The sequence below is a fragment of the Poromitra crassiceps genome (assembly GCF_964638095.1).
Source record: "Poromitra crassiceps genome assembly, chromosome: 16".
NCBI classification, from domain to species: Eukaryota; Metazoa; Chordata; class Actinopteri; order Beryciformes; family Melamphaidae; genus Poromitra; species Poromitra crassiceps.
In genome coordinates this window covers 25,005,508-25,026,993 of record NC_139645.1, presented here as the reverse complement: position 1 = coordinate 25,026,993, position 21,486 = coordinate 25,005,508, and the positions used below count along the sequence as shown (strand labels likewise).

At 42.8% G+C, this 21,486-nt stretch overlaps 1 protein-coding gene and 1 pseudogene across 2 annotated transcripts in view; both read left to right on the top strand.

Moving 5' to 3' along the window:
* LOC310791542 (NACHT, LRR and PYD domains-containing protein 3-like) overlaps window positions 1-21,486 on the top strand; it is a gene marked incomplete at its 3' end in the record, with an annotated part of 520,630 nt that overhangs the window by 135,947 nt on the left and 363,197 nt on the right. The window lies entirely within an intron of this gene.
* On the top strand, window positions 4,841-11,399 carry LOC310790996 (synapse-associated protein 1-like; annotated as a pseudogene). Its single transcript has 9 exons — window positions 4,841-5,042; window positions 5,533-5,651; window positions 6,292-6,358; window positions 7,282-7,355; window positions 7,862-8,001; window positions 8,962-9,113; window positions 9,272-9,321; window positions 9,412-9,565; window positions 11,269-11,399. The product of its transcript is annotated as a synapse-associated protein 1-like (transcript).

Below are 21,486 nucleotides of genomic sequence, written 5' to 3'. Positions count from 1 at the left end.
GTTCAGGAATGGAGATGACAAAACAATTCTTATCTGAACAGCAAAGATGATATGAAGAAACACTGACTCATCTCTTGTCCTACTGTCCACTTCTATCATCTGAGTGGCAGCAGACTCATTTTCTCTCTGCTCTCAGCTTCCTTCAATCCGTCCCTGGTGCTGTGATTCATTAAAGAAGCAGATAGGAAATGTAATGGATCAGAACATGATGTCCCGTCATAGAAGGGATTCATTTCATGTGTTCTGGCCCATGTCAGTTCATTTAGCTTTATTTACCATAAGAAATAAGTCAGGAATAATCAACTCCTAGGTGTGACTGAAGTGATTTTAATGCACAATGTGGAGGCAAAGAACCAAAGTGCATTCAAATCATTTAACAGACATCTAGGAGTTGATTATCCCGCTTATACCATGGTCATTTGCCAACAATATAAAATAAAAGCATTTACAATTGTTGTGTGCAAGTTTATCAATCAGAATCTTGAAGTTTTTCACAAACCATAACTCTGGATAGCAACACTTGGGAAACCGACTAATACTTGGAACAATGGTTACCATACACTGCAAGAAAGGACGGGTTAGAACACAAACTAGCATGCAGGAGAAGCAAGTTCAAACTCACCATGCCTAAATACAAGAAAGCTTAAGATGGCACAGCAAACTTTGGCATGCACTATAGAAACTAGGGATGGCACGATACCACTTTTTCCATATCCAAACCGATACCGATACCACAACCTTGAGTATCTGCCGATACCGATATCAATCCGATCCGATCTTTTTCCCTCGCTTATACAAGCTGTTAATAATACATTTACCAATGCACTTTGCTTAACCCAGCCATCTAAACAGCATGTTCAATCTGTGGACCAATATTTATTCCCTAAATGAAAGGCCCAGAACATAGACTCAGTAATGCACTAATGCTGCTTCTTTTTAAGCCTTCTCTCTCTCCCTCTCTCTCTCTCTCTCTCACACACTCACACACACACACACACACAGACACACAGTCAGTCCCTGGTCTCCCTTACTTGCGTGGAACACGGTGGCGGGGAATTTACGCATCAAGGTGTTTGTAAACAGGGACACACGTGCTAATCTAGTTTTATTTGGCGTTTTGAAGGAACATGCGACTTTTGGGATGAATTATAATGAAGGACTGACACATCGGCACTTTATGATCGCTGCTGAGGCAACTTATTGGTGTGAGTGTTCATTAGGATTTACTTTGCCGAGCGTTCATCTGTCAGAAAGTGCCTAGATGTGACTTCACCTCTTGATGTGAATGGTAACATATTGATGGTGATATTGTGATGTGTTGTGTGTTATGTTTTTGTTTCTTACCTTAGCTTGTTGGAGTGGATCTCTCTCCCTCTCTCTATTGCTGTCTGGTTGTTTGTTTGATTCAGCGAATCAAACAAACAACCCGTTTAGGCTATTTAAGCGTTGGAAACAACCCGTTTCCAACACCTAAATAGCCTACTCCATCATATTAAAGTGCACTCGGTCATGCTGCTGCTGTGCTGCTCGCGTTGACGCGTTCGTATCTCTCTTCCCCGTGACGGGCGGCATTTTACATGATCGTTTAGGCTAATGGATCGGATCGGATTCTAGCTCTTTTCCCGCTCAGATATCCGATCCAGTGATTTTGGCCGGATCGGCTCCGATACCGATACTGAGTATCGGATCGGACCATCCCTAATAGAAACCCAGGTATAGGCCTCCACCCAGTGACCAACCACCTGCGGAACTATGCTCACCCGGCGTAGCCTACTGTAACTGGCAATAAGGAATCTTTAAAATGCTAGAGCCCTCTAGAAACACTCAAGTCGCTTTACAAAATGAAATAAACAAAATAGCCACATCAACAAAATGAAAGACAAAAAGGACAAGAAACTATAGGACAAAAACAGCAGTGGCAACAGAGCTCCTCCTATGAAATGCAGCAGAGCTAGGCCATGAGGAAGGCCACACAATCGTCAGGCTCCCTCATTCCTTGGAGCCTACGAGCTACAGAGACCGACCGAACCAGGTGGTGCTGTACAAGCGCACGGAGAAGAACTTCCAACACAGCAGTACTAGGCCAAACTGGGCCCTGCAGAAAGCCACCGGGAAACCCCGTCGTCACGCTCCTCGTTGCTGGAGCCTACGAGCTACCAACCAAATAGTGCTGTACCGTGGTATGAAGGAGCTAATGCTCCCTCCAGCTAGCTCTGCTCCTTATTCTGGCATGACTCTGTCTCAACCATCACAGCGGTGTCGGGAAAGAGCGAGGCAAGCCTAACTAACAGCCATGCACGGCTCCCTTTTAAAGAGGCTGTCAACTAGCAAGAGGGGGAGGAGCCTCACCTGTTCTGGATGGGAGATGATGAGGGGGGCGTGGCAGCACTAACAGGGGACAGCTCAACCCACCACACATCCCGTCAGCTTCTCATCCAATGAAAACATTGTTTGCTGTTCCAGGAAATAGGACGAACCTTGGATACGGGGGCCGGTATGGTGCAGGGAAGCTAGTCCACTCATTAGAGGTGAGAGGCTCTGCCAGAACCCGAGTCCGGCCCGACCGGGTCCATGTGCCGGGTCTGAACATCCCTTCTATACCTCGGGCCCCGGCCGGGCTCGTGGTCAGATATTGATATAATTGGGGTCATATTTGGTGTGATAAGATCAGAATGTTATAACATTGTAACCTTCAAACCTTTATGTATTCATAAGACTGAACAGACATCAGGGTTATAGTTGAGACAAGCAGCCAACTTACGAAGACAATTTCAGGTTGGGGTTGGGCTCGTGCCCATACTTGCAGTCAATGGGACGGGACGGGCCCAGACAGAACGGGCTCGGGTCGAGTCGGCTTGTTTTTTTGGGGGCCTGATCTAAGATCTACCGCTCAGCTCATAGAAGCTGAGGTAGCGAGTTGAATAACGTTACGGTGCTAGAAGAGGAGAAAATCCAACTGGGAGACTGTCTGCAAAGAGTAAAGAAAGATCAGGTATGTATGCCATGACTCTACACACACACACACACACACATGCACACACACACACACACACACACACACACTCCCGCACACACACACACACACACACACACACACACACATACACACCACACACACGTGATGACAACAAAACAGAGATGCTCACAAGTTATTTTTTGCAAGTCCAAGTCAAGTCTCAAGTCTTTTGGTCACAAGTCTAAGTCAAGTCTCAAGTCTCTTAGGGATGAGTGTTCTATCATCTGCTGGATGCCATCTGGTCTGCTTAGAACACTGTGGGCACAGCTGTGAAGCGGAAAGCGCGCGGCAGAGCTGGCTGAGGACAGACGGGTCAGAACACGTGCGCTGGGTGCAGGGCCCAGGCCCGTGATGAGGAATGAGGATGATGAGCAGTGGCTGGCAACGTGTATAGAGAGGCAAAGTGACTCACTTCTCTGGTACAGCGCTGAAGCAGGAAGTGACGTTCACTTTGGCTCTCTATAGACCAAATCACCGTGACGTCACCATGTAAACAAATTTACTTCCGGGTACCACTTGGGGAAGGCGGCAGGTTTAAATGTGCGTGTTGTCAAATAAATGCTGTCAAACCCTCTCGTTGTTTTCAGCCGACTACTTTCAATTTAAATGGTTAAACGGTTGGTAAACATGCTTGTCCGACGTATCTAGCCTTTCTTCTGTGTTTGTTTTATGTAGTGTTAGCTAGCTAATAACGTTTGTTCGTCTGTCAAACTCGCTGTTTTTTTGCAGTCGTTAACGTTACAGAGTAACCTCGCGTCACCAGGCTCTTCGCTCTTCTCGGCGAGAAAGAGCCTGGTACAGACAGAGATACTGACGCCACGTCAATTTAATTTAGCTTCAAGTCTACTCTAGTCTGGTCCAACAGGTAAATTAGCTAGTCTGGTCTCCACTAACGTTAGTGAAAGTGTTGTTATGAATGATATTAAACAACAACACAACACGAACGAACCATTTTTGTCTTCTTTGTCTGTTTTTGTCTTCAACACGTCAGTTTGTGCCGTTCACCGCCATTATAATGTGTGGACCTCAGGGGTACCCGGAAGTAAATGTAAACATCCCGGTGATTTGGTCTATAGGTAGGTGACCTGTTTTTTCTTCATCCTCAACAGGATCACGTCTACCCGATCAATATCCTCATCTCATTGGTTATGAGCTAAGGGACATAACTGATCCTAGATCAATATGCTCATCTCATTGGTTATGAGCTAAGGGACATAACTGATCCTAGATCAATATGCTCATCTCATTGGTTATGAGCTAAGGGACATAACTGATCCTAGATCGCTACTCCTACTCTGAGATGCTTGATAAATATGGAGCATAATGTGGTGATGTGTCACTCCTCAGCATGTTTAATAAAGCATTTGCATAATAATGTATGTCCGCCCATTGGCGGAGATCATAATTACAGTCATCAGAATAAATTCAGGTTAAGTGCTTCCCATAGACAACCAGTGTAGAGCAATAAATATGTCATCAAACAAACCGAATGATATCCATCATATCAAAGATATAAAAGCCTGATTTGATATCAGATTTTTAATCATAGTCAATATATCAGTGTTGTGTCAGTCATGATGTCATTTGACATGTTAATTTGGCTAACTAAAGCCATCTTACCACCTCTGTGGTGTGTCAACCTCCTCCCTCCTCCTCCCTCCTCCCTCCTCCCTCCTCCCTCCCCCAGAGGAGCCGGCAGACTGGGAGAAGGAGCTGCAGCAGGAGCTCCAGGAGTACGAGGTGGTGAGCGAGGCCACAGACAGAGACGAGCAGTGGGACCAAGAGATCGAGAAGATGCTCCAGGCTGACAGCAGCTAGGTTGAAATGTTGAAAGGTTTTGGGTCGTGGCTGGGCTTGGAGAACCCAGCGTACCCAAAGAAGCGTGATGACACAGACAACTTAGCCGAGGAGCGAGAAGAGAAGGTGGTCCAGGCACAGAACGAGGTAAACAAACAGCAAGCAGCCCAGGAAGACGAGCTAGCAGCCCGCCAGGAGAACTCCGAGCAGCCGGGGAGAGGACTGGGCGGTAAGACTACCCTACGTGCTTCTTAATCATCTCTCTTTTAGATGTGAAACTCGTCATCAGTTAGTCAGCCTTGCTGTCCTCCATAAAAATGCCAGGTGTAACCTTATACATGAAGATAATGCCATTTGGTGGAAGCAAATATGGTATAAGTGCATTACAGTATGTTGTAACTCTTGTGAGCATGGGTGGCCCCAGTGGGAATCAAACCAACAACCATGACAGTGTTAGTAGTGCTACTGAGCTACGTTACACAACCATAGGTCCATTGAAATAAACTGCATTCTGTTCTGCGTGCTCCTCCTGTGTCGCTGTAGCAATGTTTTGATGACAGGTCTGCTACACACAAGAAACCTTTTCATCAAAGTACTGTACAAGTCAGAGTCGAGTAGCAAGTCACCAGAACAAAAAGTCAAGTCTCAAGTTTTCTCTTCATGCATCAAGTCAAGTCTCATGAAGCCCTAATCCCGTCCTCTCCCTCCTCTCTTTGAAGACTACATCTTCAGTTTTGCCACCAATGCCACCAAGAAGATATCAGAGTCTGTGGCAGGGACCGCTCAGACCATCAAGAAGAGCGTGGAGGATGGAAACATCGACGGCATCATAGACAAGGCACGCTGCTCTCTGCTTCTTGCACGGCGACATCATCAACAATTTGTATTGTCCTCATATTCACATAATATTCTTCATGAGGCAAATGGGACACACTGATGATGTACCTTGATAAATGTAGTCTATTGTAGTGGTTTCCAAAGTCTGAGACTGTGGGCCTCCCCTCAGACAAAGCCACCCCCCCCTACAGACACTCGATAATTAATTGAGCCAAGATAGCCTGATATTGCTGTAGCTTGTTTGACATACTTCAGATGACACCAATACATACAAATACCTGTCATAAGGTCTGCCTGAAGGAATTATTTGTTTCTGACTCTGGGAAAGTGGGGAAAACTGTAAAATTCCCAAAACTACTGATTATCTTAACTATTTCTTTAACCAAATCACACAAATTTAGACTATTCTAGGTTTAGGTTTAGGTTCTATGTGATCTCCTTTTGAGATATTTTCTTCGCTGCCATTCACTGAGCCTCCCCTGAAACTGTCTGGAGACTCCCTGGGGAGGCCCGCCTCCCACTTTAAAAACCTTGGGTCTATTTATTGATTCAATTTTTACCTCGTTGATACAATATAGGTCCCTTCCTTCTTTGAGTATGTGTCTGTCTGTGTGCTGACCTGTGCGTTTGTCTGCTTCCAGACTTTCCTCGGAGACTTCCAAAAAGAACAGCAGTAGTTTGTCCAGGAAAATAAGGCCAAGAGATCAGGTGGGATGCACAGCAATTCGCCTATTTCACATCCCACCCAATTTGTGCCTAAAAGGCAGGAAGTAAAACAGGTGCAAGCAAGACATTGATTAAGGTTTCCAACTTCCAATCCGTTTAGGTGTTCCAGTGCCGTGGGTCTAATTAGTGTCTTGCTTCCACCTGTTTTACTTCCTGCCTTTTAGACACAAAATGGGTGAATTGGTTGGGATGTGAAATAGGCTAATAGTCCCAAAACAAAAGAAGTTTGAAATCTGAAAATCTTCTGAGGCCACGCCCACCCAACGCTTTAATCACAACTCTGATCAACACACCAGACTAAGATGATGTATTTCCCCATATATTTTTTATTTCATTAACAGAGCATGTGAACTTGGACATACGGCAAATTAATAATCATCCATCCACATACAAAAATTGAGGCAAAATACCCAAAAGCCAGATTGTCAACATTTTCTCCCCCTTACTCATCAGAAGTATTTGTGTGCACAACACATTTGTTGAGACAAACTGTGATGAGCAACAACACAAAAATAATCTACAATCTATTAAAGCTATTTAGGCTGTAAAAAATGCTACCTTTTCTGTATAGGGGAGACTCATGGGTACCCATTAAACCCATTTTCATTCAGAAATATCTTGAGGTGAGAGGTCAAGGGACCCCTTTGAAAAAAAAATCCTCTGCCAAAATGTAGCCTTCATTTTGAGCGTTTTATTTTATTTTATTTTTTTACCTTTACATATCATCAGTGACAAAGAGATTGACGATGTCACTGATAATATTACCGATGTTGTACCGGAATTTGAATGTCTGGAGCCCCTAGATTTTTGTGACATCAAAGTGAGGTCACAAGCCAAAAAAGGTTGGGAACCCCCTGCCCTAATGTGTGATGAGTGAAGCTGCCTGTGCTGGCGTTTGTGCCCAGATGCAGCGGTGCCACCCTGGGTCGGCTACAACGAGGAAGAGACCATCCAGCAGCAGATCCTGGCTCTGTCTGCCGTGAGTCACGTACAGATCCTACACGATGTCAGCATGTGTTCTCTCATGTCAGTTATAACACGGCTTTGTTGAAAGCTCATCTCTGATTGGCCGATAATCGCTCTCTGTGGTCTGTTTCACACCTGATTCTATCAGTCTGCAGTTAAAAAACATCTGGTCCATGAAGCGCCACCTTGTGTCTAAAACACATTAGTCTTTAGCTGCTGCACACGGTCCTGCTGGAGCTTTTATAGGCAGAATCTTGTCAATCACATTAGCTTATAATCAGATCATTTAAAGTCAACATTTTATTTCAAATGATTCATGTCCGATATTTTCCAACTCTCTTGACTGATGCCGATACCGATATTATTATTATTAATATTTATATATATATATTTATATTTATATTTATTGATTGATTGATTGATTGATTGATTGATTGATTGATTGATTGATTTATATTTTGCCGATATATGGTGCATCCCTAGTAAAAAGCAAGGCACTGGTGATGTGTCTTCCTGTAGGACAAGAGGAACTTCCTGCGCGACCCCCCGGCCGGCGTGCACTTCTGCTTCGTCATGGAGGAGATGTACCCTCTGGCCACCGTCATGCTACAAGAAGACCAGCTGCTCAACCGCATGCGCTTTGACCTGGTCCCCAAACAGTCAGTAGCCGTGTGTGTGTGTGTGTGTGTGTGTGTGTGTGTGTGTGTGTGTGTACGTGTGTGTGTACGTGTGTGTGTACGTGTGCGCGTGTGTGTGGTCTAATTAATGTCGCAGAGTTCCCACAGTCATGCAATACCTGGAAAACTGGAAAAGTCATGGAATTTCAATATTTTGTTTTCCAGGCCTGGAAAAGTCATGACATTTGTAAAATCATTGAACGTTTTGGAAAAGTCATTGATTTTGTTGTGTGTAATGAAATTAATTGTTATGGGTAATCTTTTTTTTTAATAAACATTTGAATGGAAAATTCATGATTTCTTTTCCAATAGCTCCCATGCAATGTGACCGACTGCCTCTAAATCAATACCAGATTATTACTAGACTGGACAAATAAGACACACCTCATTATATTTGATTTGAGTAATTCTCAATCATGAGTTTTTATGGAAAATTCATGATTTCTTTCAATAGCTTCCATGTAATATGATGCCATGACTAAAGCACTAAAATTCCAAGTGCAAGTATGTTCCGCATATTTTAAGTCTGTTAAGCATATTTTAGACCATGGGAAAAAATACTAAAACTGAAAGTATAATAATAGCATTCATATTACAATAATCAAGAATGATAATAAAAACAACAGTAATAATACAACATTTATGCATATTAGTCCAGAATTTTATCAAAATACCTCACTCAGTTTAGGACGTAAGTACCCTAAAGCTTTATTTTTACAGTATGGCACCTTTCAAAACCCCATAGACGTAATGTAGTATTGATCAATTCTACAATTAATATGTGATCAATAAAAATCATTATAACCATGGTATCAGATGTGGACGACAGTGATTGGACGATATCTGACTCTTATTTAGAGCTCAGTTATTTTGGTTTCTATGTCAATGTAACCCTGGTCCGGTCCATTATGATGACTCACCTGTGTTTGTGTGTGTTTGTAGTGTGAAGGAGGAGGCGTTCTGGAGGAACTACTTCTACCGGGTGTCTCTGATCAAGCAATCGGCCCAGCTGACGGCGCTGGCAGCCCAGCAGCAGCAGAGGGAGGAGGGGGACAGAGGGGCCAGTGTCTCCCCTGAGGACGTCACCTTAACAGGTTAGAGGGAGGAGGGGGACAGAGGGGCCAGTGTCCCCTGAGGATGTCACCTTAATGTATATATATATATATATCTCAGTATATATATACAGTATATATAAACACATATCATTCATATCCTAGCCACTAAATAAAAAAAATATATAATTTCTTTGCAGAAAATGTCAGACCAAAAACCCCACCTGTTTCCATCAGTGACATGCAGAAGGTAAGAGTGCTATACTGTGGATGTGGTGGTTGTGTATGCTCAGTATGTATACAAGTGGCTGAGGAAGAAGCTCTCTGTTTTCAGTCCCAGCCGGCCCAGGAGGAAGAGGAGGACATGTGTTCGAGTCCCGGGGTGTCGGAGTTTGTGAGCGACGCGTTCGACTCCGCCAACATCAACCAGGACGACCTGAAGAAAGAGATGGAGCAGCTGGTGCTGGATAAGAAGGACAGCCCCTCTCCTGAAGGTCGGCTTTCTTACACTTTTGTTTCATCCTTTAGGGAACTGTGTGTCTGTTACATTTCTTAAGCTGGAAATGAGACAGATATCGTTTTGTTGTGTTGGTATTTCTGATCTTTTCATGTTACAACATGTAAGCTGAAGAAGTAAGCTATGAACCAGGGAACCACTCTCTCAACAGAAGATGGCTTTAAAAGAACACTGTGTAGGGAGGTACGGTGGTGCAGTGGTAAGCACTATCACCTCACAGCTCGAAGGTCGTGGGTTCGATTCCCACCTGGGGACGAGGTGAACGCTGAAGGAATGCGTGCCCGTCCGCATGTCCTCGAGTGCCCACCGCCCGGGTGGGGTCGGCAAAAGGGCCTTTCTGTGTGGAGTTTGCATGTTCTCCCCGTGCCTCCCGGGGGTTTCCTTCATATAGGAACCCCCTTCACAAAAACATGCAATATTCTGGTTGCTAGTGTGGTTCCTCCGCTGGTCGTTAAGGGCGCCTGTTCAGAGGGAGGGGAACTGGTTGGAATAGCGTGAACCTCCCACGTGCTATGTCCTACCGGTGAAGCTTCCTCTGTCAGGTGAAAAGAAGCGGCTGACTGACTGCCCATGTCTCGGAGGAAGCATGGAGCCAGTCTCGGCTCTCCCCAGATCGGCAGAGGATGGAGTAGCAACCAGGATTGAGAAATCAAATGAGCACTAATGGGGGATAAAATTGGATTAAAAAAAAATCGGGAAAAAAAATAAAAGAACACTGTCAATCTATCGCCATTCAAGCTGCTGATAGAGACGATATTTTGTGTCGATGTTGCAGATTTTTCATTCCCAAAAAAATTCCAAAAATCAGAAGCACTCTTGTTTCCCACCGAATTTTATATTTGGTAGGGTGGAAAAGCCTGGGAAAGATCATTGAGGCCAAAAATGTAATTAAATGTATATTAATAATAATAACAACAACTCTACTACTACTACTACTACTACTACTACTACGGCACTCGGTAGAGCGCATCATACCTCTGCCAGCCTTTCTGTGTCGTGGTGTTACGTGAATCCGTTTAGAAGTTAGGCTCCTTTTTGTGATTGCCACGCCCCCTTTTGGTCAGTGAAAGCTTACGTGAAATATGGTTTCTCTACAAATGTTTTCTTTATTTCCTCTTTGGTACTTGGGGGATTTCGGATCACACACAAAACATTGCGACAGTACTTTGATTTAAATGTCATTATTTTAACGGTTATAACCGGACATTTCTGTTTTATTCTGGCTGACTTGACACTGCTGAACTTGTGAGCAAATCTCTTTTAGATTTAGATATCTTGTTGATGTTGTAATGCAATTGAGTCTTTCCTGTCTTTTATTCGCGTGTGCCTTGGTATCAGAAATATAAATATAATGTATAAAGAATAAGCAGCTAGTTGGCTGCGTCTGGGTGTGGGCTAAACACTGGACCAGCTTGTTACTGCATAGCCTCATAGTTTTTTCAATGGCTATTATGATATCCATATCAAAGATATACAAGCCTGATTTGATATCAGATTTTTAATCATAGTCAATATATCAGTGTTGTGTCAGTCATGATGTCATTTCGCATGCTAATTTGGTCAACTAAAGCCATCTTACCACCTCTGTGGTGTGTCCCCTTCCTCCCTCCTCCCTCCTCCCTCCTCCCTCCTCCCTCCTCCCTCCTCCCTCCCCCCCCTCCTCCCTCCTCCCTCCCCCAGAGGAGCCAGCAGACTGGGAGAAGGAGCTGCAGCAGGAGCTCCAGGAGTATGAGGTGGTGAGCGAGGCCACAGACAGAGACGAGCAGTGGGACCAAGAGATCGAGAAGATGCTCCAGGCTGACAGCAGCTAGGGGGCGCTGCCTCTCCTCTGCACAGTCACTGATTTGCTGCCTCCCCCCCAATGGACGACTAGCAACCCATGCTGCACAAAGGGACTAAATATGATTCCCCTCTATATGTATATGATTACCATCTGTCGACTTGTATCCATGCTTCCATAACTCAGGGTTCCTACACAGGTCTGGAAAGTGAATAGTTTGGGGATTTGAAAAAAAAGTCTGTGAAAAGTATGGAAAATGTTGTAGTTCAGGTCCGATACACACACAATTCTAGCTTTGATCTTGGTCTAGACCCACTTTGAATACACAGCTTGTGTTGATGTGAAGAATAATGTTCAGATAGAGGGATGCTCTTATGAGTCAGCCACTGTCAGCATGCATTATATCAAATAGCTGCACCAACATCACATCTAGTCAAGAACATCGGCCATATGTGAAAGAAAGCATGTAGGAACCCTGCCGATCATCTCACATATTCTGATCTTTCTTCATCAGACCAAATCTAGATCTAGATCTAGATCTGTGTTAATCATATTGAACACCAGACAACATCTTCAGAGGAAAAAGTATGTGATTTTCTTTGATTGAAAATGTGTAAGGACCCTGGGACCTGATACAAGTTTGAGATATGATTATATCTTCTTGCTTTGCCGTTCATGAGAGCCATGTACTGAGGCAGAAAGCCGCTAGAGGGCGCTCCAGTACAAAGTGCCAGGCACTTTCTTCTGGTGGGGGGCTGTTTGAAATCCTAGATCCACATCTGAGTTAAGTATCTTTCAGCTGCTGCTTGCAGGTGGTTTGTACAGTAAAGTCTGTAGTATAGTTACAGTAGAGTCAAATCTATGTCAATAAAGAGGATTGATTTGTGGCACTTTGCACAGCAGCACTTCAGACACTATTTCCCTTTCATTCTCCTTTCACATGTTTCTATTTCATTTGGACAAAGTTGGAAATGTGCGCATGTCTTTGTTCAGCTACACGGCTTGTTTCTCTGTAGCTGAAGTATTGTACATGTGTTCTCTATTTGATCTTTTCCTTCAATAAATATTCAAATATGTTACAAAAGCAACCAGTAGACTGTGGCTCAACTTGATACATACATGGATGAGTTCAGGGAGTATGAATGGAAATGAAGTTATAGGACATATATATATATGCCAGATGGTTTGTTCACAGAACCATGTGGGAGCTCGTCTTTGGAAACTGTATGGAAAAGGCTGTGTGTGTGTTTAAAGAATCCCTGGCAGGTGATTGGATGAACAATCTGTCTATCATTGCTTGCTTCTAGCTGTCGTCACACCTAAATCCCGCCCGCAGCTGCCTCTGGAACTTGTGATTGGTAACCAGGGTTGGGAAGTTTATTTTTAAAATGTAATCGGATACAATTAATAGTTACCTGTCAAAAATTGTAATCAGTAATCCAAGTATCACAATATAAAAGTAATGTAACTGATTATTTTACTTTTTGATTAGTTTTGAACAAATTTCCTCCTGCATTTGACTACTGGAGCTCCTCAGGACCCCAACAACAAAAAAGAACAGCTTTGCTAATCTTGTCTTATCTGTTTCTCAATAATAATATAATATATAATAATATAATAATCGTGTTTACATCTTTGGATTACAGAGCATCATTTTCTTAGAAACCCAGTCATTTATTTCTTGGCTGCACTACTGGTCATTTCTAAGAGCCAAGTGTTTTTAGGTGTTATTTATTTTGCACCTTAAGATATCAAACATAAAGTAGACAATAAAAGAGTCAATATTTACAGTGCACAGCGAATTGGATCAATAAATCCACAATAAATACAATCTACAATACATGTAATCAGTTACTTTCCCAGCCCTGCCGCGTCACCAGGCTCTCAGAGGGGAGAGCATAGGGGGAGAGAGAGAGAGCCTGGCAGTTACTGAGGCAGGAAGACAGAAGAAGACCCGCCCCCGTCTTCCGGTGGCCTGTGTGCTGCAGTGTTTTCGTTCCCCCACACAAATGCAACAGCAGGCAGTCAGTCACTACGAGTTAGAGGAAAAACAAGAAGCATGGACATACCAAACGAAGTGTTTGTTTTGAGCTAACTCTCGTTACTCGCGTCGCCCATGTTTTCTAAACGGAACGCAAGAATTGAGCGGAATATTGTCCCTGGAGCACAGCACGGTCTTCCGCCCAGAGCCGGAAACACTCGGAGCGACGTTTTGCTCATCATCATCCAGCCCTGCTGCCACGACACTTCTCTATACAGGCTGAGGCGGAGCAAAGTAACTGTTGACAGTGGAAGTCAAGTGTGTCGCAGTTCAACTCACAGTCACACCGACACAATTTTGAGAGAGCAGAGAGAAGACGCAGGGTGAGTGTTAATAATACTACATTATTATTCCTATTATTATTTTATTCAGGGATGAAACTAGTCACCTTTAGGTGTCAGTCACCTTCTTGAACTTGTGCTGCTAAGTAAGTGAATGGTTTCTGAGTGGTTTAGTGTCTCTGCCCTGGCTGATATCTGTCACCTTTTTCCACTGTCTGAGTTCACATCTGTTGATTGTAAAAGTGTCTGAGTCAGTTTGTTACTGATCGCAGGTGTTTTACTGCGTTCACCTGCCTCTTTTCCTCTCTCTCTCTCAAAGTAACGCTCATAGAAAAGATGTAACAGTGAGATAATGGCGTCAGTAAAACAAACAGGGAAGTTGATGTGGGCGGGGCCTGTACTTCACAGAAGACCGACATGACGCAGTTTATTAAACCGTTAAATTAACCCAGTTTTATTCCATCTGTGACGTGTCTGAGACTGCGAGATGAGCGTCTTTCAGTCACATGACTCCTCATAAAGAGAGAAACGGCTTGTTGACTTTCTGCAGACAGATCAGGACTTCAGAGCGAGGTGGGAACATGGACATATATATATTTAATATAGCTCAATGGGTGGGAAACTAATCTGCTTCATATTAGGCCTACAGAGGGCGCTACTAACTAAGATGACATGCGTCGACTTGCCTACAGAGTCAGACTGCTGTGTTGCGTTTGAGTCATCCGCCTCTCGTCTCTGAGGGCGGGTTCACCGGGCTGATTTCTCATAAACCAGCAGTGTTTCACTGAAATCTGTGACCACCGTGTGTGACCACAGAGGGGCGCTGTTGCACATGTTCTGCACATTTAGGCACCTGACAGTATCCACCCGACACTACAGACAGACAGTCATTCAAGACAAGTGTTGATAAAAAAAAAAAATAATGAATGAAGCTAGTTTGTGTGTGTGTGTGTGTGTGTGTGTGTGTGTGTGTGTGTGTGTGGAAACATATTCATAGAACAAAATATTCTGTGGGTCTTGAAAGATGAGTGAATATGATCACAAATTCTGGCAACTCAGTGGCAACTTTAAAAAATACTCTGGCGCGCAAAGAGTTAATACACTGTTTTTAATTAGACATGTTGTTTGAAGAAAATAAGGTGACACTAACTTACCAGGGTAGTACTGTGTGTGTGTGTGTGTGTGTGTGTGTGTGTGTGTGTGTGTGTGTGTGTGTGTGTGTGTGTGTGTGTGTGTGTGTGTGTGTGTGTGTGTGTGTGTGTGTGACACGACAGAATAGTTGACCTGTTAGTTAAAGACATAAGGTGTTGATGTGACAGAAACATTTTTAGGCCGTGGACCAATGTTACTATTGAACATTTTTTGGAGACTGGGCTGACATATTCTGGTTTTCAGACAAGTGAAATGACAACAAGATTGGGTTGCAGCTTCATAATCAGGGAGATTAACACATTGAGTGCCAAGGACGTCTGTGGACGTCCTAAAAAAAAGTAACGAGGAGTGCCAAGGACGTCTGTGGACGTCCTAAAATCATAATTCATATTATTCCATAATTCTGCTGTTTAAGGTCGTACCTAGCCAGTGAGCATGAATCCCTTCAAGGGATCACACGGCGCCACCTTAAACATCGTCACAGGAGCTGCTCCACCCACCTCAGATCCTTTACTTTGTACAGGAGACAGCGGAGAAAGCCGTGATCAAAGTGGAAACCGATGCATGCTTTCTGCCAGAGCCGTATATATTGTTCTGTCTACAGCGGAGAGTGGGCTCGGCTGCATCCGCGCTCACAACTGAGCTCTTATGCTTCTATCTATCTCCACACGATTTCCTAGAAAGCCAGCATCCGAAGCCGAACGGCCAAGCCTTTTCGTTCAGTCGCGTTTGCCAGCGCGCATCATTTCCTTGATGGGCGCTGGGATCTGTCCGGGGCAAAAACGGAGTCGAGAAAACAAACTCTGTGCGTGTGGGAGGAGCCCGCAGCTCAGAGGTGGAGAGGTGGAGAGGGTGGAGAGGGGGGGGGGGGGAGGGGTGTGTGGCACACAGGCTGCACAGAAACCACACCACACGCCACCACATCAGAAAACACCAGCCAGAGTCAGTGAATGTGCTCGAAATTAGAGTGCAAAAGGTATTCATAAAAGGGACTATATCTTGGAAAGTTAAAAAAAAACGACAGAAAACCCTTGAAAGTGCACTTTTTTGAGAGGCTGTCATTTCATAATGGAACTGTCTAGAAACAAAATTTCTTCTTTGGAAGAAGCAGGAGTGTTCAATGTTTCATTAAAGTCCAGCCCCGTTAATATAGCCATAATAGAAAAAATTCTATAGCTGTTTTCAACTGAATGGAAGTGAATCTGGCACAGGCTCCAGACAATTTTACTGAAGCGCTGTGGCACTCAATGTGTTAAACTATCCCATGTGGTTTTCGCTGTGTCGTATTTCTAAAAATAATGTATTTTATAGCTCTATAGTCACGTTTCAGTGTTGAATGTTTTGACACAGACCTGCTTACACTTGCTGGCACCGCGTCTGCGACTCTGTTCTCATGCTTTGAAGTGCAGCAGCCATGCTGTCATGTTAAAATAGTTGCAAAATACGTAACCAAAAGAAATATGTGAATGTCTTCCTTTAATGTGGATCCACAAACAGGCAGCCTGCCTTGGCTCAGTGCAGGGAGACACGGTGAAGATTGAGATCAAATGTTTTTCTGACGTGTTGCTACAAACGATCCACACAGCCAGAGCATCCAGAGTCCTTTGTGTCCTGCACACGTGGTAAAAATCACAATTAGATGTTTTCCCCAAATTGTTCAGCCCTACTCCTGAGCTGGGACTCTGTGTGTGTGTGTGTGTGTGTGTGTGTGTGTGTGTGTGTGTCTCCTCTCAGAAGATGAGTGGTCGTGTGGAGGAAGAGGTTGGAGCAGAGCCTCCTGAGAGCTCTCTGTCTGTGGAGGAGTTTCTACTCTTCAGTCCTCAACATGGACCCTCAGACACAAAGTAAGATGACTGCTACACTCTAAACGTCATAATAGCCTAAGAACATGAGAACATGTCAAATTATGCAGGTGCTCAAAGTAGAACATAATGCCAAACTATAGATGTGTTCCTTTTTGTTGTGTGTTGTATCCAAAGTACTTTGAATCATGATTTTGGAACAGATTAAAGGTTTTGAAAAACATAATCTCATACGAATTCCAATCAGATTTGACAAAATCACATTCCAGAAACACAGATTTTATCACGAGGAAGTGGATAGCGTAAAGTATTTTGAAATGCTGTTGCAGGACTTGGAAAAATCATTCGATAAAAAAACGAATTGAATCGAAAAAGCAAAATAATGTCTACTGCAATTAAACACCATTGAGTTTAACCTGTGATTTAGAAATGGTGTTAACTTAGGTCCTGCCTAAATGGGTGAGAGCAGTTTGTAGCACTTTTGAGCACTTTATTGATCCCAGAAGGGCTCTAAAGCCTATCCGGCCCGACGTTGACTGAGCACGCTCAGGGGGACTACATGAGTTTGAGCTGAATGGGAGGGGCCATTTTTCCTCATTTCTTGCCATGGATACCACTGATGCAAAACCTGGCATCCTGTTCACTTATCAACAGACCATGTTATCAAAAACTCCAGATGTCAGAGAAACTGACAATGTGCAAGAAGTTGTGTGTCTTTACTAGAGCTAATGATGATATGTATCAAACATTTGTGTTTGCAGAGGTCAGCACCACATGCAGAGAGCAGAGTCTCCAGTACCCAGCTGTCTGTCTATGAAGACTGACCGGTCTAAAGATCATCCTCCAGACATGAGTAATGAACCTGGAAACCTAGACTGTGAGTCTCAATATTATTATTTTTGTCTAAAATGAATTTCTAAAAAATCCACATTTATTTTGATGAAAATTGACGGACCCCCTGCAGTACCTCCACGAACTCCCGAGGGCAGTGGTGCCCAATGTTTTTACATTTCAAATCTACTTTTACATTTTTCAACAGCATCCCCCCCCGCCCACCAGAGAGCAGAGTCTCCAGTACCCAGCTGTCTGTCTATGAAGACTGACTGGTCTAAACATAGACCTCCACACTTCACAAGGTAAGAGGACTGGTTATACTGCACTGAGGAAATGTGATTTTATATCCTACAGTATTGAGGCGAGCTTGTATTTACAAGGCTGCAAATTAATGCTGAACAAACAATGACTCAAATTAAACAATGAATAATTAAAATGTAAGAAGAGCTAAGTAGGCTACAGATATGGGCTATATCTGGTGAACACAGAGCCCACTAACAGGCCTACAGCTCAGTTCCTGCAGCATATCGCTCAAAAGGCCACCTCCCTACTGAAGAAAGTATTTTCTATTCATAAGGGGGTCACACGTTATTTCTCTATCATGACAATTAGCGGTATGTATATTTAAATTTACATTCTGTCATTTAGCTGACGCTTTGTGAAAATGTAGGGTAGCTTCAGTTGTTTTAAATTGTGTGTGTGGTGTTTTTATTATTAGAACAATAATTATTTGTATCGATCAATTACTAGAAATGTTAGGGGACTCAAATTGAATTCCATGCGACCCCACTTGAGGTCCCGACCCCAAGTTTGGGAAAGCCCGGAGCCCGGGTAGCCCCTCCCTCTGGAGTAGCCCCTCCCTCTGGAGTAGCCCCTCCCTCTCCTCCACCCACGCAAACCACATACGTATTCAGATTGTCACTTGCTGATCAGTAAATCTTTCGTAAATTAAACGTTAGGACACAGATGTGTGAAACTCTCTGAGTATAAATTAATTCCAACATGCAAGTTCTCATGCGTTTTTCTGCAAAAAGGGCAATAAATAAAATACATACAGTAAATACATAGGTGGGTAAACTATCCAAGGTGAGTAGTTTTCCCACTATATATATATATATATATATATATATATATATATTCGATATTGTGAAATTCAATATCGCCCCAGACACACCAAGCCGACAGTCGGTCGTCTGCCATGTCTGGGCGTCTGTCGCTCTAGTATTTGAGTAATTTTGAATCGGGGTCTGGTCGTTGGTGTGAGAAATCACTCTGATTGGCTGGTCAGGGGTAGAGAAATCACTCTGATTGGCTGGTCAGGGGTAGAGAAGTCACTCTGATTGGCTGGTCAGGGGTAGCGAAACACATAAAATGCTCTGCTCATTTTCCACCTTCATCTCATCTGATCATTCCAATACACGGATATTTTCACGACGTGACTTTGGTAAAGTCTATCGCCTCTCACTGCAGGATACCCATTTAGTGTGGTTTCTCCTTATTCTTCCTTTCTTCTTCCACAAGCAAAAGACCAGACAAGACCTGACAACACAACTATATATATATATATATATATATATATATATATATATATATATATATATATATATATATATATATATATATATATATATATATATATATATATAGTTGTGTTGTCACAATATGTATATGTATATATATATATATATATATATAGTTGTGTTGTCACAATATGTATATGTATATATATATATATATATATATATATATATATATATATATATATATATATATATATATATATATATATATATATATAGTTGTGTTGTCAGGTCTTGTCTGGTCTTTTATATATATATATATTAGGGGTGTCACGATACACTCAGTTCACGATACGATACGTATCACGATACTGGGTTCACGATAACGATACGATACGATACGATTTTAACAATATTTTTTTAAACTTGAATAATGACAATATATGACTGGAAAAGTAGTATTTTATTTGAAATGCACAAATACAAAACATGCTGTTGTGGGAAATTGTTATTACAATAACAACTAGAAAAAACATGAGATTGGAGATAAGGCTTATCTTGAAATAGAATGAGTTACACCGTCACTTAGATTTACTTTGAACTAAAAGGTTTCTCAGCAGTATAAATTCTCATTATGCATCTTCAGTTTTTCTTCAAACTCAAACAACAAGACTTTTCTTAATCTATTTTTTATGCATCTTCAGTTTTTCCTGTCAAGTAAACAGTTTTGCCAGAAACTCAATTGAATGGTTTCTCTCCTGTATAACTTCTCATGTGTCTCTTCAGAGACTTGTTCAACTGAACTACTTTCCACACATTGAACTTCAACAAACAAAGACGTTTCTTAGTCTATTTTTTTTGGGGGGGGGGGGATTTTTTTTTTTTTTTTTTTTGCGATATGAGATTTCATCTCAACGATACATATCGTGACGTTTTACTATCGCGAAATTTCGTGGGACGATATATTGTGACACCCCTAATATATATATATATATATATATATATATATATATATATATGTATATGTATATGTATATATATATATATATATATATATATATATATATATATATATATATATATATATATAAATAAAAGACCAGACAAGACCTGACAACACAACTATATATATATATATATATATATATATATATATATAAATAAAAGACCAGACAAGGTCTGACAACACCAGTTCCATTTGTAACTTTTCATCTGACATATTCTCCATTAGAAGGAGCTATATTAAGTGAGAGAAATAGTAGGCAAACACTGCTTTGTTTCATTAATCAGGTCTCACACAGGTGCAAATCGTACGTACTTGTTGCAGCACCAACTGGTTGTTCCTGGACCAACATTTCCTCCTAGTTCAGGCCGGGAAAACCCCGCCCTGAACTCATTTGATTGGTCGCCACAATTGCTTCTTCCTGAAAACGTGTGACAAGTAAAAAAGATGTGGTTAAGATTAGGGTTTCTCATCTAACCACGACCATAACCAAACCCTAACCAAATTGTTGTACTTGCCTAAACCTAATGTTTTATAAAAATGTGTGTGGTTAGGGAAGGGCTTCTAGTCATGAGTCCAGACAGGCAGCTTGCAGGCAAGTGTTCGCTGAGCCTTGGCTGAGGAGCTCTTTACCTGAGATGATGAGAGCTTCCTCAGCATCATAGATTTTCAGCCTAGCTACCAGGCCAAGCCCCAGCAGCAGCCTAGCTACCAGGCCAAGCCCCAGCAGCAGCCTAGCTACCAGGCCAAGCCCCAGCAGCAGCCTAGCTACCAGGCCAAGCCCCAGCAGCAGCCTAGCTACCAGGCCAAGCCCCAGCAGCAGCCTAGCTACCAGGCCAAGCCCCAGCAGCAGCCTAGCTACCAGCTGAACCACCAGCAGTCTGTGTGCCTGCCTCTCCTGAACCGACTAACCTGTGAAGAGCCCATCCTGATTGTCTTCTTCATAAAGACACAGATACCTTCACAATGTTCATAATGTGTTTCTCTCAGGATACAGCAGGAGAGAGCAGACTCCCCTGAGCCCAGCTGTGTGTCCATGAAGAGTGACCGGTCTATGGGTCTCCCTGATAACTTCAAAGATGGACAGCACTCTACTGATCTGAGGTATTTATTTAAAACTGATGATCACAACAGATGCTGTTGTCAGATTCACAGTTATCAGATGTAGAATTGGTCCGATCCTTCATCACATCCAATCAGAGCAGCATTTACACAGTTGAGTTGTGTGTGTGTGTGTGTGTGTGTGTGTGTGTGTGTGTGTGTGTGTGTGTGTGTGTGTGTGTGTGTGTGTGTGTGTGTGTGTGTGTGTGTGTGTGTGTGTGTGTGTGTGTGTGTGTGTGTGTGTGACCTTATATGACCTCATACATCATGTCTTCTCAACAGAGTCGAGGAGAGGTCACAGGGTTCCAGTGGTCAGTCTGCCCAGGAGCATCAAACAGACCTGGACTCCATATTTACGGTGTGAAAAAAAATAACACATTTTAC